This window comes from Sturnira hondurensis, unplaced genomic scaffold (genome assembly GCF_014824575.4).
Source record: "Sturnira hondurensis isolate 20B ecotype Veracruz unplaced genomic scaffold, ASM1482457v3 Scaffold0006713, whole genome shotgun sequence".
NCBI classification, from domain to species: Eukaryota; Metazoa; Chordata; class Mammalia; order Chiroptera; family Phyllostomidae; genus Sturnira; species Sturnira hondurensis.
In genome coordinates this window covers 2,586,683-2,598,706 of record NW_028079344.1, presented here as the reverse complement: position 1 = coordinate 2,598,706, position 12,024 = coordinate 2,586,683, and positions in this window count along the sequence as shown.

The following is a 12,024-nucleotide window of genomic DNA, read 5'->3' as shown; positions in this document are numbered from 1 at the left end:
TACACATTTTTAGGGAGGAATCTGGTTTGTCTGGCTTCAGTCCAGAGGCCACCCTGCACCCATCAGCTGTCAGCAAGGGCCAATATCATGGGGTGCACGTAGGGCAACTCTCACTATAAAAGTATGGATGGTGGCGGTGGGGGAGAGGGGACAATTTTGAAAAAAACGAATGTTGGGAGGAGTGCCTAGCAGATTGTCATTACAATTCGTACTGGAATTCAGTGTGAGAAAAATTTGTGTTTTGAGTCTTAGCTCTGCTGTCTTGAGCTGCACTGGCCCTGGGCGTTTCTTTTCCTGGGGCTGTGAATTTCACTGACCTCATAGGTGTCATATGCTTTGCATATTGTAGGACATAGTTAAAAGATCGACTAAGGTTGCAGTTGCTGCTGCTGCTGATTTTATTCTACTGCTATTGTTATAATCGTCATCATTTTCCTGTCTGCCTACCCAGTATCACTCTTGAGAGCATCAAATCAGCTCCTGTATGAGAAATAGATTAACAACACACACACAATTAAGGTATTATTATTTGACCACTGTCTCATAATCTAATGTTATTCTTTTTTCCAAACCTTGAATTTCTCAGTTTACCTCTTTATAACATTAAAGTGATAAATCCCCTTTCAGAGTTTATTAGCTTATGCAAAGTTTTTGAATATTTGATATTTAAGATCCTAGAAAAGTGAAAACCTCTGGAACAGAGGAGTAACTGATTTAATGTCTCATCTGGCTTTCTTAGGATTCTCCTTAGAGAGTTCTAGTTCTACTTCAAGTGTTGTGTTTGTGAGACAGAGAAACACCTCTGCTTGCCAACTTGTTGTTATTGTGAATTATCAACTAACACATAATTATGAAACACCGCGAAAGACCACAATTTCCCAATTCCTGTAGCCCTTTAAGCCATTGTGTTTGCTGCCTCTTGTTTGCCACAGGCGTGGAGGAACATGGAGCGTAGGTGCCAAGAAGGCCCAGCCTCTGTGATTGAAAGAGATATCTGTGAAACACTCTCAAGCTCTCTCGTTAAAATAGGAATCTGTGCTGGTCATCTAGCGCTTCAGCACAGTGTTGGGATCCATTCACTCCCATTCTTCTGTGAGTGTTTTCCAAGATTAAAATTGATTCATTGTAAAACTGCCCTTGGAATTCTCTAGAACAATTTACTTAGAGTGCTGTGTAAAAATAATTTCCTTTTCCCCTCAAATATGTCATGACTGAACCCTCTTGTTTTGAAGGGTTATATACATACAAATAAAAATGTTTAATGAAAATTTACTCAACAAATGCTCAGGAGTATACTAAGGAATTGTTTGAGGTTATGCCTCGTCATTACTTGTTGACCTGAGAATTAAGGAAATTATACACTTTTGTAATTTAAACAATTTCAGAATGTCTTAAATGACTGATTAAATAAGCTCCTTATGTTGTACGACTGGGCTATGAAGTTAATTGGCACAAAATGGAAATGTTAGATTTTTATCAGTAAATACAGAAAGACCAAAGTGCTGTTACTTTGCAAGGCATTTTCATAACCACATACTATCAGGACTGTCAAATTGAATACATACCAGCCCAGAAATGATAATTGTAATTTAACCCCTCAGGTTACTACCATTCTGCCTCTTGTAGCTTTGCACAAAGACTCTCCTAGGGGAAAGTGGGGAGTGTCAGGAGCGCACGAAGTGTATCCCTTTCTCCACTCTCACCCCTGCCTTCCTTGGGGACTGTCCTCTTATCTGCTTTCTGTGAAACAAGAGCCCTTTTGTTCACTGGTGAGATGACAAGATCTCGGTTCTTATCTTCTTGAAGGAAAAAATTTGGTCAAGAGACAAAGTGCAGCAAAGCAAGCAGGAATTTATTGGTTCCAGCAAAAGTGCACTCAGGACAGTGAAACAAGGAAGGGCCTAGCATAGAAGAAGCAACAGAAAATCCCAGGCTGGACTGCTTTGGCTCACTGGGAAGTCAGAGATACGGGGGTCTTGGATCAGAGGGTTATCCCAGGGTGAGCTGCTGCTGCCCATTGCTCCCCTGGTTCCAAATCTCTGTGGAGCCCCTTAGAACTTAAAAGATGCATGCTTGTGGGGGGAGGGGAGGGAAGGGCATGGGCATCTGTCCCAGAGGGAGAGTGCACGCTGGATTTTTTGTCCTGAGGGTTTTTACTTCTCTCTTGTAGGCAGGAATCTTAGGGGAGGTTTCAGGGGTGGGTTTCAGCAGAATATTCATTAGTTTTTCAGGGGTGCTTTGTCAGGGTCCTGAGCTCTGCTGATTGGTCAAGGCCAGGGCAGGGGGTCATTAGTGCAGCTGGTCCTGAAGCAGTCATGGTGTCACTTGTCTGGTTTTGCTGCCTTTCTCTGCCTGGAGCTGAAATACAACTGAAGCCTAGATGTTATCTTTGGCAGGAAAGGTTAGGGGGTCCAAATCACAGGACCAGCGATATGCTAGGGGAGGAAAGGTCATCCTGGGGTGAGGTCCTTGTTCTCCCAGTTTTTAGGCCCCTAGGGATTTCTGCTTGGGTGACCTTCTGTACCTGGCCCATTGTCCTTGCTCTGCTCCTGTGTGTTATGCCTGTTACAGTTTGCATATTTGAGAAGTCAAGTTTGGTGAGTACAGAAATTGTGAGCTTGCATCACAGAAAAGCTTTTTGAAGCTGGAGCGAGGTAAGATCTTATAAGTTCTTAGATTTGCCTTGAAGAGAACAGGCCTATGGAGAGAAGAAACTAGAGCAACTGGTATGATGTTGGAGTTGGTTACTTATCCACAAATCCTTGACTTCAGCTACAGCTTTCTTCCTGTTTGGGTAAATCTTCTTTTGGTACTTTGTTCTAACATTTTGTTGGTTTGGGAGGCATCTGCTTTGCCCATGCGGTAACATTAAAAATGCCTTACCTTTCTAGAGGGTACTTGTAACCAGGCAGTTGCACCTGGTACAGGGAACCTGGAAGTGGCTGTGGGTAGAGACCTGCATCTATGCTCAGCTCTGTATGTGACCTTATCTCCGATTTGTTTGAACTTCAGTTTCTCTTTGTGTAAAGTAAGAAGGATTGACTTGGAACAGTATTTCATAAACTGGGTTTCCATCAAATACAAGTTCACTTACTAGGCACTCTGGGGAAAAAAGATTTATTTTAAACTAAGGCTAAGAAAATTTGGATTGAAGTTAAAACTTTTTATTTTCAATTGCAGATATCACTAATTTTGCTTTTTTAAAAAACATCAATTTTTTTTTTTAGATTTTTTTGGTATTTATCTTTAGAGGGGAAGGGAAGGAGAGAAGGAGAGAAATATCAATATATGGTTGCCTCTCATGAGTTCCCTACTGGGAACTGACCTGCAACCCAGGCATGTGTCCTGACTGGGAATCGAACCGCGATCATGTGGTTCACAGGCCCGTGCTCAATCCACTGAGCCACACCAGCCAGAGCTAATTTTACTTTGTTAAAATTCATCAAGAGGAGGGATTTACATATTGTTCAGGGTTTCTCATTTTATGAACTCTAAGGTCATAGTACAAGGGCTAAGAGCTTGAGCTTTTAAAGGTAAGTTAGTTTGAACCCTGGCCCTGTGCTTTACTAGCTGTGTAATTGTGGACAAATTACTTAACACTCAGTTTCCACATCTGCAAGTTAGGGACGCTAAAGATTATATAGTGACCATAAAACATATATTAAAATTCTTGTCAATTAGAAAGTACTTAATAGTTTTAATAAGTCTTAGAAATAACAGGTCACGATTCTGTGACATATTTCACTTAATTCTTACCTTTCTCTATGATAGTGGTAAATAAAGAATCACTTCATTTTGTAAAAAACAAGGTTAAACTTTGGAGTTTCATTGTCTTGCCGAAGGTGATTGTAAGTGGTAAAGCTGAGACTGGAGTGGGGCTTCTGATTCTGCATCTCGCGCTCTCAGGCCCTTCGCAGGGCTGCTGCCCCCAGCACACGCCGAAGTGAGCAAGCGTTCCCTGAGTAGGCACTCTACTGCAGTATTGTTGGCATGCAGACCTTCTTCTCTCAGTTGGCTGAGCTGGGAGATTTAAGACATTGTCCAAAATAGACTGACAAAGTATAAATTAGACCTGGAAGAGGTCTTAAAGATCATCTGGTGTTGGCTAACTCATTTATTTTTAAAATGAAGTCGTTAATTCTTAGAGCTTAAAGCTTCATCATTTATAGTGAGATTAGCTTCTCCACCTTGATAGAGGAGAAAGGTAGATAAGACTGTGAAAGAGACCTTACCTTTTCTTTAGTTTGCCCTGCTTTGTCTTTACTTCTCCATGGTTTAGTTTAGGGAATTTTTTAGTAGCTGCGGTTTTGTGTCTTCACCGGAACTGCAAGAGGACAGTGAGATAATGAGATTAAGTTCTGAACTTTGAAGCATTAAATGAAGTCAGCCTAAAGACAAAGCTTTTAATGGTTGGATGTATAAGTAATTCTGTTTTGTTGGCTGTATGATAGTTAATGCATTTTATGTAGTCTGTCATGGTTAGGCAGCTGACTTATCTGTTAGTGACCAGAAAGTCCTGTCCATCTCTGTCCTTTATGTGTGCGGTTTGACTTTTCTGTAATGACTTTTTCAAAAGTCCTGATTGTAATAATTGGGGCCAGCAATTGGAGGAGGTTTTCACAGTTGCTTATGTGTAGGTAGCATTTTGCTAAGGAATTTAAAGTCAGAAAATCAGCATTTGGAGGACTCTTGCATTCATATTAAGAAGAGCAGTCTGTTTTTCTTTTCTCTCTCAAATCTTCACTCCCGGGAATTTGAATAGATAGATCATTGGTTAAGGAAGATGGGGTTGGATGGTATATAGAAAAGCTACCAAAATTAAATGAACAGCAAATATGAAGAATGTACTAGTTATCTTACTGCCCAGGATCTTTTGTTTAGTGCTTTTACTTATACTTCTAAATTTTCTCTTATGACATTTGACTCAATAAATTCTTCGGAATTTCATGTAATGTTCCAAGATTGATAAGAAAGTACCAAAATACAAAGTAATATCAAAGACTCCAGCCTGTCATCCCATTTCTGTTTGAGATAAATGGGGTTTCTTAATTACAATATTTGGGATAGATTTAAGCAGGCAAAAATGAAGTTTCAAGTACGAACTAATTTTTATAAGGTATCAGTGGTACAGCGAACGGCAAGTACGTTTAGATTGAACTAGAAAATAAACAAAAACTCCCATATGTGAGAAAGATGTGCATTCAGATCTTTAACTGGTAGTATATATAAGGTTTGGAAGAAATCTGGGCTTTACCATTTCCCATCTCCTCTTCAAGGTTGGCCTGTGGCTTCCTCGTGAGTAGGAGCCTTGTCCTCTGCTTCCCAAGACATTCTCCGGAGTGTAAATGTCATCTTGCACCAGGTCTTGTGCAAGCACAGCCCCATTTTGATTTAAAATGGGTAGACACAGAAAGTCCAGGTGACTCATGTGGCTTTTATTAGTAATTGTAAAGAGAGTTTGGAGCAGATAGCATGAGGGTGAGGTAAAAAGAATGGAAGTTTAGGTTTTTTTGTGGGCTGTGATTCAGGGACAGAACAATGGAGCAGCCCAGAGGTCCCAACCCTGCTGCTGACTAATGTGGCCTTTTTTTTGTGGTCCCATAAAAATGGGAGTGCCCAACCCTGTTGGGACGAATCAGGAAAATACTGGTAAGTTGCTACATGTGCATCTAGTGCTAGATAAGATCTCACTATTTTGATCTTCATACATTTGGGGATACCATATTCTGCCTTGTACAATGCATACTTTTTTTTTTGCCTAAACTTTTGAGGGAAAAATAAGAATGCCCAATGGACATGAGTATAATGATGGGTGTAATAGTACGGTGAATAATGCTCACAAAATGTGGATACGCATTATTCAAGGCAAATGATAAAGTTTATCTTTACATAGCTCACTGTTTAATCATTAGTTAAGTTAATGGAGTTTTAATATTGCAGGAGGCTGTCTTGCATATTATTAGTAGATTTTAAGTCATCGAGATTAATTTATTGAAGCTAACTGTTCTTTAACATAATTAATAATTTTTGAAACTACAGTATTCCATTTTGCAGAACGTTTACATGCAGTTTGTAGCTGGATTGTTTAAGTTTCTTTGCAATAGCCATCTGTTTTCCTTGAGTTCTGAGGGGCTCCATGGACAGTGTGGGAGGAAGTCATTGTTATCTAACGCTTTGGCCTTCCCGCTTGAAGTCCCCCCTCCCCCCGACAAATATCCTTGCCTTATCTGGTGCTATTGAAAACATTTCAACTGAAGAGTTAATTTATTAAAAATCTTTTGATAAACTTGCTTAGAGGTTCCTGACAGAATTCGTTAAGAAAATTATCTCACTCATATCTTTGTACTTTTCATTTCATCACATTTGCTTCTTGCCTCATTGTGCATAATATCAGAATTCTATAAGAATGCTTATTGAAAATAATGAGTAGAATACATACATGATTTGTAGCAAACAAATTTTTTTTGGCTTTAATTGTCATCTTTTTTTGAGGAAATTAGTAAAACTTTCTGTTTTTATTTTTAAAAGATTTTATTTATTATTCATCTTTAGAAGGGAAGGGGAGGAGAGAGGGAGAGAAATATCAATGTATGGTTGCCTCTCGTGCGTCCCCTGCTGGGAACTGGCCTGCAACCCAGGCATGTGCCCTGACTGGGAATCGAACCGCGGTCCTGTGGTTGGCAGGCCCGCGCTCAATCCAGTGAGCTACACCAGCCAGGGCTAAAACTTTATTTAAAAAAAATTTAAAATATATTTTATTGATTATGGTGTTACAGTTGTCCCATTTTCCCCCTTCAGTCCCCTCTACCCTGCATACCTTCTCTCACCCACATTCCCCGACTTTAGTTCATGTCCATGTGTCTTAAGTTCTTTAGCTTTTACATTTCCCATGCTATTCTTGCCCTCCCCCGTCTATTTTGTACCTACCATATCTATGCTACTTATTCTTGGTACCTTTTCCCTCTCTCCCCTCCTCCCACTCCCATGTTGCTAACCCTCCATGTGATCTCCATTTCTGTGGTTCTGTTCCTGTTCTAGTCGTTTGCTTAGTTTGTTTTTGGTTTAGGTGTGGTTGTTAATAATTGTGAGTTTGCTGTTATTTTACTATACATGTTTTTTTTATCTTATTTTACTTAGATAAGTCCCTTTAACATTTCATGTAATAAGGGCTTGATGATGTAACAAAGGGCTCCTTTAACTTGACCTTATCTGGGAAGTACTTTTATCTGCTCTTCCATTCAAAATGATAGTTTTGCTGGATAGAGTAATCTTGAATTTAAGTCCTTGCCTTTCATGACTTGGAATACTTCTTTCCAGCCCCTTCTTGCCTGCAAAGTTTCTTTTGAAAAATCAGCTGATAGCCTTATGGGCACTTCTTTGTAGGTAATTCTTTCCTTTCCTCTTGCTGCTTTTAAGATTCTCTCCTTATCTTTAATCTTGGCAAATGTAATTATTATGTGCCTTGGTGTATTCCTCTTTGGGTCCAACTTCTTTGGGACTCTCTGAGGTTCCTGTCCTTTCTAGAAGTCTATTCCCTTTGCCAGAGTGTGGAAGTTTCCTTCATTATTTGTTCAGATAAGTTTTTAATTTCTTGCTCTTTTTCTTCTCCTTCTGGTACCCCTATGATTTGGATGTTGGAATGTTTAAAGTTGTCCCAGAGGTTCCTAAGCCTCTCCTCATCTTTTTGAATTCTTGTTTCTTCATTCTGTTTTGCTTGAATGTTTATTTCTTCCTTCTGCTCCAAACCATTGATTTGAGTTCCAGTTTCATTCCCTTCAAGGTTGATTCCCTGTGTATTTTCCTTTATTTCACTTTTGATGGCCTTCACCTTTTCCTCTAGTTTGTGACCATACTCAACCATTTCTGTGACCATCCTGATAAGTAGTGTTTTGAACTATGCATCTGATAGGTTGGTTATTTCTTTGTCGCTTAGTTGTATTTTTTTCTGGAGCTTTGAGCAGTTCTTTCATTTGGGCCGTTTTGTTCCGCTGTGGGCCTGTTATGTAGTAAGGAGCAGAACCTTATGTGCTCACCAGGGTGGGTCAACCCACTTGGCTGCGTTGTGATGCCGTGTATGTGGGGGAGGGGTCAAAGAGGGAACAATGTTGCTTGCTCCCCTCTCTGATGGTTTTCAGTCACTTCTGCTGCTACCCACAATCAAATTGGACCCTTCTGGTGCTGATTCCCAGGTGGGAATGTACATAAGCATACATTCTAGGACCCTGCTGGTCTCTCCAATGAACTCTCCTGTGAGGCTGGGAGTTTCTCCTGCTGACACCTCAACCCCACCAGGTGTTTTCAATCACAGGTTTGAGGCTTTATTTTCCTGCACTGGACCTTGGGTTGCTTGGTCTATCTCGATCCCTAGGTGTTCCTCCCAGTTTATTTGTACACAATGTGGGACCACCCACTCCACAGTCTGCCGCCTTGCTGGGTCCACCAGTCGCTGCCTTGCCAGCCAGCTGCAGCCTTGCCAGGAGTCCTCTCCACCCATCTGCCCATCTCTGACCAGCTGCCCATCTCCGCTCCTCCTACCGGTCTGGATGAATGTGTATTCCTTAACTCCTTGGTTGTCGGACTTCCATATGATTCGATTTTCTGTTAGTTCTGGTTGTTTTTTGTTTTTAATTTGTTGTGGTCTTTCTTTTAGTTGTGTGAGGACGCATAGGGTGTCTACCTATGCCTCCATCTTGGCCAGAAGTCCCCAATTAGTTCTTTATTTTGAATATGAGTGTTTTGCAAATATTTTCTCCAAGTAAGTAGTCCTTTCACTTACTTGATAGTATATTTCTAGCACGGAAGATTTTTTTTTGGTATTTTTATCCTTTTTTCTTTTTACTATTTTTATCTTCTTTTTTCATTATTATTATTTTTTTACTGTTGTTCAAGTACAGTTGACTCCATTTTGACCCCACCACACCCTCCCGCCCCACCCTCAAACCCACCCCCTTTAGCTTTGTCCATGGGTCCCCTATACATGTTCCTTGATGGCCCCTCCTCTATTTTTTTATTTTGTTTTAGTTCACTTTATCTGGTTTTCTTTTGTTGTTTGTACTCTGGGGTTATACCCAAGAAGCCATAACCTAACCTAAGGGCACAAAGATTTACTCCTATATTTTCTTTTAAGAGTTTTATAGTTTTAATTATTATGTGTAAGTGTATGATTCATTTTGAATTAATGTTTGTAAGTTTGTGTGAAGTAGGAGTCCAGGTTTATTTTTTTGCATGTGAATATCTGTTTGTCCCAGCACAATTTGTTGGAAAAACTGTTCTTTGCTTACCAAATTGTCTTGGCACCCTTGTTGAACATTATTTAATTGTAGATGTGTGGGTTTATTTCTAGAACATCAATCTATTCAGTTTTTTTGTATGTGTATCCTTATGCCAGTACTATATTTTGTTGGTTACTGTAGCTTTGTAGACAGTTTTGAAATCAGGAAGTAACTTTATTTATTTATTGCATGATTGCTTTGCTCATTCTGTTTTCTTGCATTTTCATTTGAATTTTAGGGTGAAAATTTTAAATTGCTGCAAGAAAGCCAGTTGGGGTATACATTGAATCTGAAATCAAATTGGGGAGTATTTCCATTTTTAAATTAATTTTTTGAACCTGTGAATAGGAATATCTTCTATTTATTTTTCTTCATCAATGTCTTTTTACAATATTTTGTAGTTTTCAGTTTACAAGTCTTGTATTCTTTTGTTAAATTTATACTTATTTTTTGATCCTATTATAAATAGAATTGTTTTAATTTATTCAGGGCTTATTTGCTCATCTATAGAGATACAACTAATTTTTATATATTGATCTCGTATTCTGAAGCTTGCTGAAGTCACTTATAGTTCTAATATTTTTTTAGCTGATTCCTTAGGACTTTTTACATACAATCATGCATCACATACTAACGTTTTGGTCATTGACAGACCTCATGAGATTATAATGGATTATAAGCAAAAATTTGTTAGTGATGTTGAAGGAAAAGGCTGAACCTGACAGCAAGTTGAATTTACCATTAGCTCTAGATAATTTAAATAGATGAGGAAGTTTAACATAGTTTTTCCTTACAATCCTTTTGATTTACATAAGATCATTACTGATGTAACCTTTCTCATTCTGATTTTAGTAATTTAAATTGTATCTTTTTTTGTTTGTCTAGCTAAAAGTATGTCATGTTTGTTTATCTTGTTGGCTATACTTTAAATTGCAAGGGTTAACTTTTTAATGTTGAACTTCGACCAGCCCTGGGGTATTGCTAGTTGTGAAATGCAAGGCAGCCTTGGCAGTGCTTATGTCTTGTGCAGTCGTATGTTAAACACATCAAGTCTAAGCTGTTCATTTGCATAGATGTTCAGAGTATTATTGGCAGTTAGGTGTGATGAATTGTATTTACATGGTACAAAATGACTGTGATGTTACTGAATTTAGTAAGTAAGTACCTGTGTTAAGGACAAAAATATCATCTGACTAGAAGCAAATGGATATGAGGAAGTGTTTTTTGTTTTTTTATATATAAAAGAGAAAGGGAAATGAGTTAAGTTTGAGACCTGTGCTCACTGTTGTCATAAAGCTTGCTAAAAGGAGTAATGTATGGATCAAAAACTAACATTCGTCGTACTCAAATATTTGAGGCTTCTCTGTAATTCAGAGACATGCTTATGCAGTTGGAACAAACACATTGGAGTCTGCTGTGAGCCAAGTACTGTCTGGACCAGCTATTTTCAACCTTTTTCCTCTCATGGCACACATACGCTAATTACTAAAATGCTGTGACACACCGACAATTATTTTTTGCTGATCTGACAAAAAATAGGTATAATTTTGATTGATTCACACTACATGGCTATTGTTGTGTTGGCTCTTGTTATTTTTTTATTTGACAGTCTGAGGGGAAAGAGGTCAGGACCCCTGACTGAATAGTTAGGTATTTGCATATTTTTAAAATTCACGTGGCCATAGCACACTGGTTGAAAATTACTCATCTAGACAGTGGAGAATAAGGCTCACAATTTTTGTCATAAGGGGAGATTTATCTACAAATAAAACTACAGTATAAAGCCCTGGCTGGCGTAGCTCAGTGGATTGAGCACGGGCCTGCAAACCATACGATCGCAGTTCAATTCCCAGTCAGGGCACATGCCTGGGTTGCAGGCCAGTTCCCAGCAGGGGACGCACGAGAGGCAACCATGCATTGATATTTCTCTCTCCTTCCCTTCCCCTCTAAAGATAAATAAATAAAATCTTAAAAAAAATACAGTATAAGGTATTTAATGCTGTGGCAAAGATAAGTATAGATACAATGAATTTTAAGTAAGATACACTTAGTCCATTGTGAGCAGGAAGGAATAAGTAAGAGAGTAATTCTCAAGGATATGAAGTCTCATAGTTGACTCGTAAAGGATGAGTGAGAGAGAAGTTGAGAAAGGGCTGGGTGAGTAGTAGGGAAGGTATTCAAGGTTGAGGGACTTGTGAAAGTATGGGTATGAGAAGCAGCAAGCATGTGTGTCTTCCAGTGTTCTGCAAGACTCTTGGATTGACTGGAGCATTAGATTGGAAGTGGCCAGGGAATTAATAGGAATAAAGGGAGAAGATGAATTCAAAAAATATTCAGTAGATTAAAACTCAGCAGAACCTGGTGACACAGTATAGAGTGTGATGTAAAGGGATGAACTGACATTAATTCCTGGCCTTGGTTCAGGCAGAGTCAGGGTGACATTAGCCCCCAAATGTCTGTGTTTGAATTAGGAAAAGATGCCTTTTCTTCCTGCAGATGTAACAGCCCTCTAGCAGGGGAAATGCCGTGTGTGCAGAGCCCAGGGTGGATTTCAGCTTCCATTTGCCCCTTAGCTTGATGCCCTCATGTAGTGCACAGTATGAACGTTGTAAGGGGCAGATACAGGCAAATGGGCGGCCAGCAGTGTCATTAGTGCGATCAGGAAGAGGGGGTAGAATTGGGAGGCAGTGGGGGGCGAAATGAGGAACTCAGTTTTGAATACATTCAGTCTGTAACATTCAGGGTCCTTTCT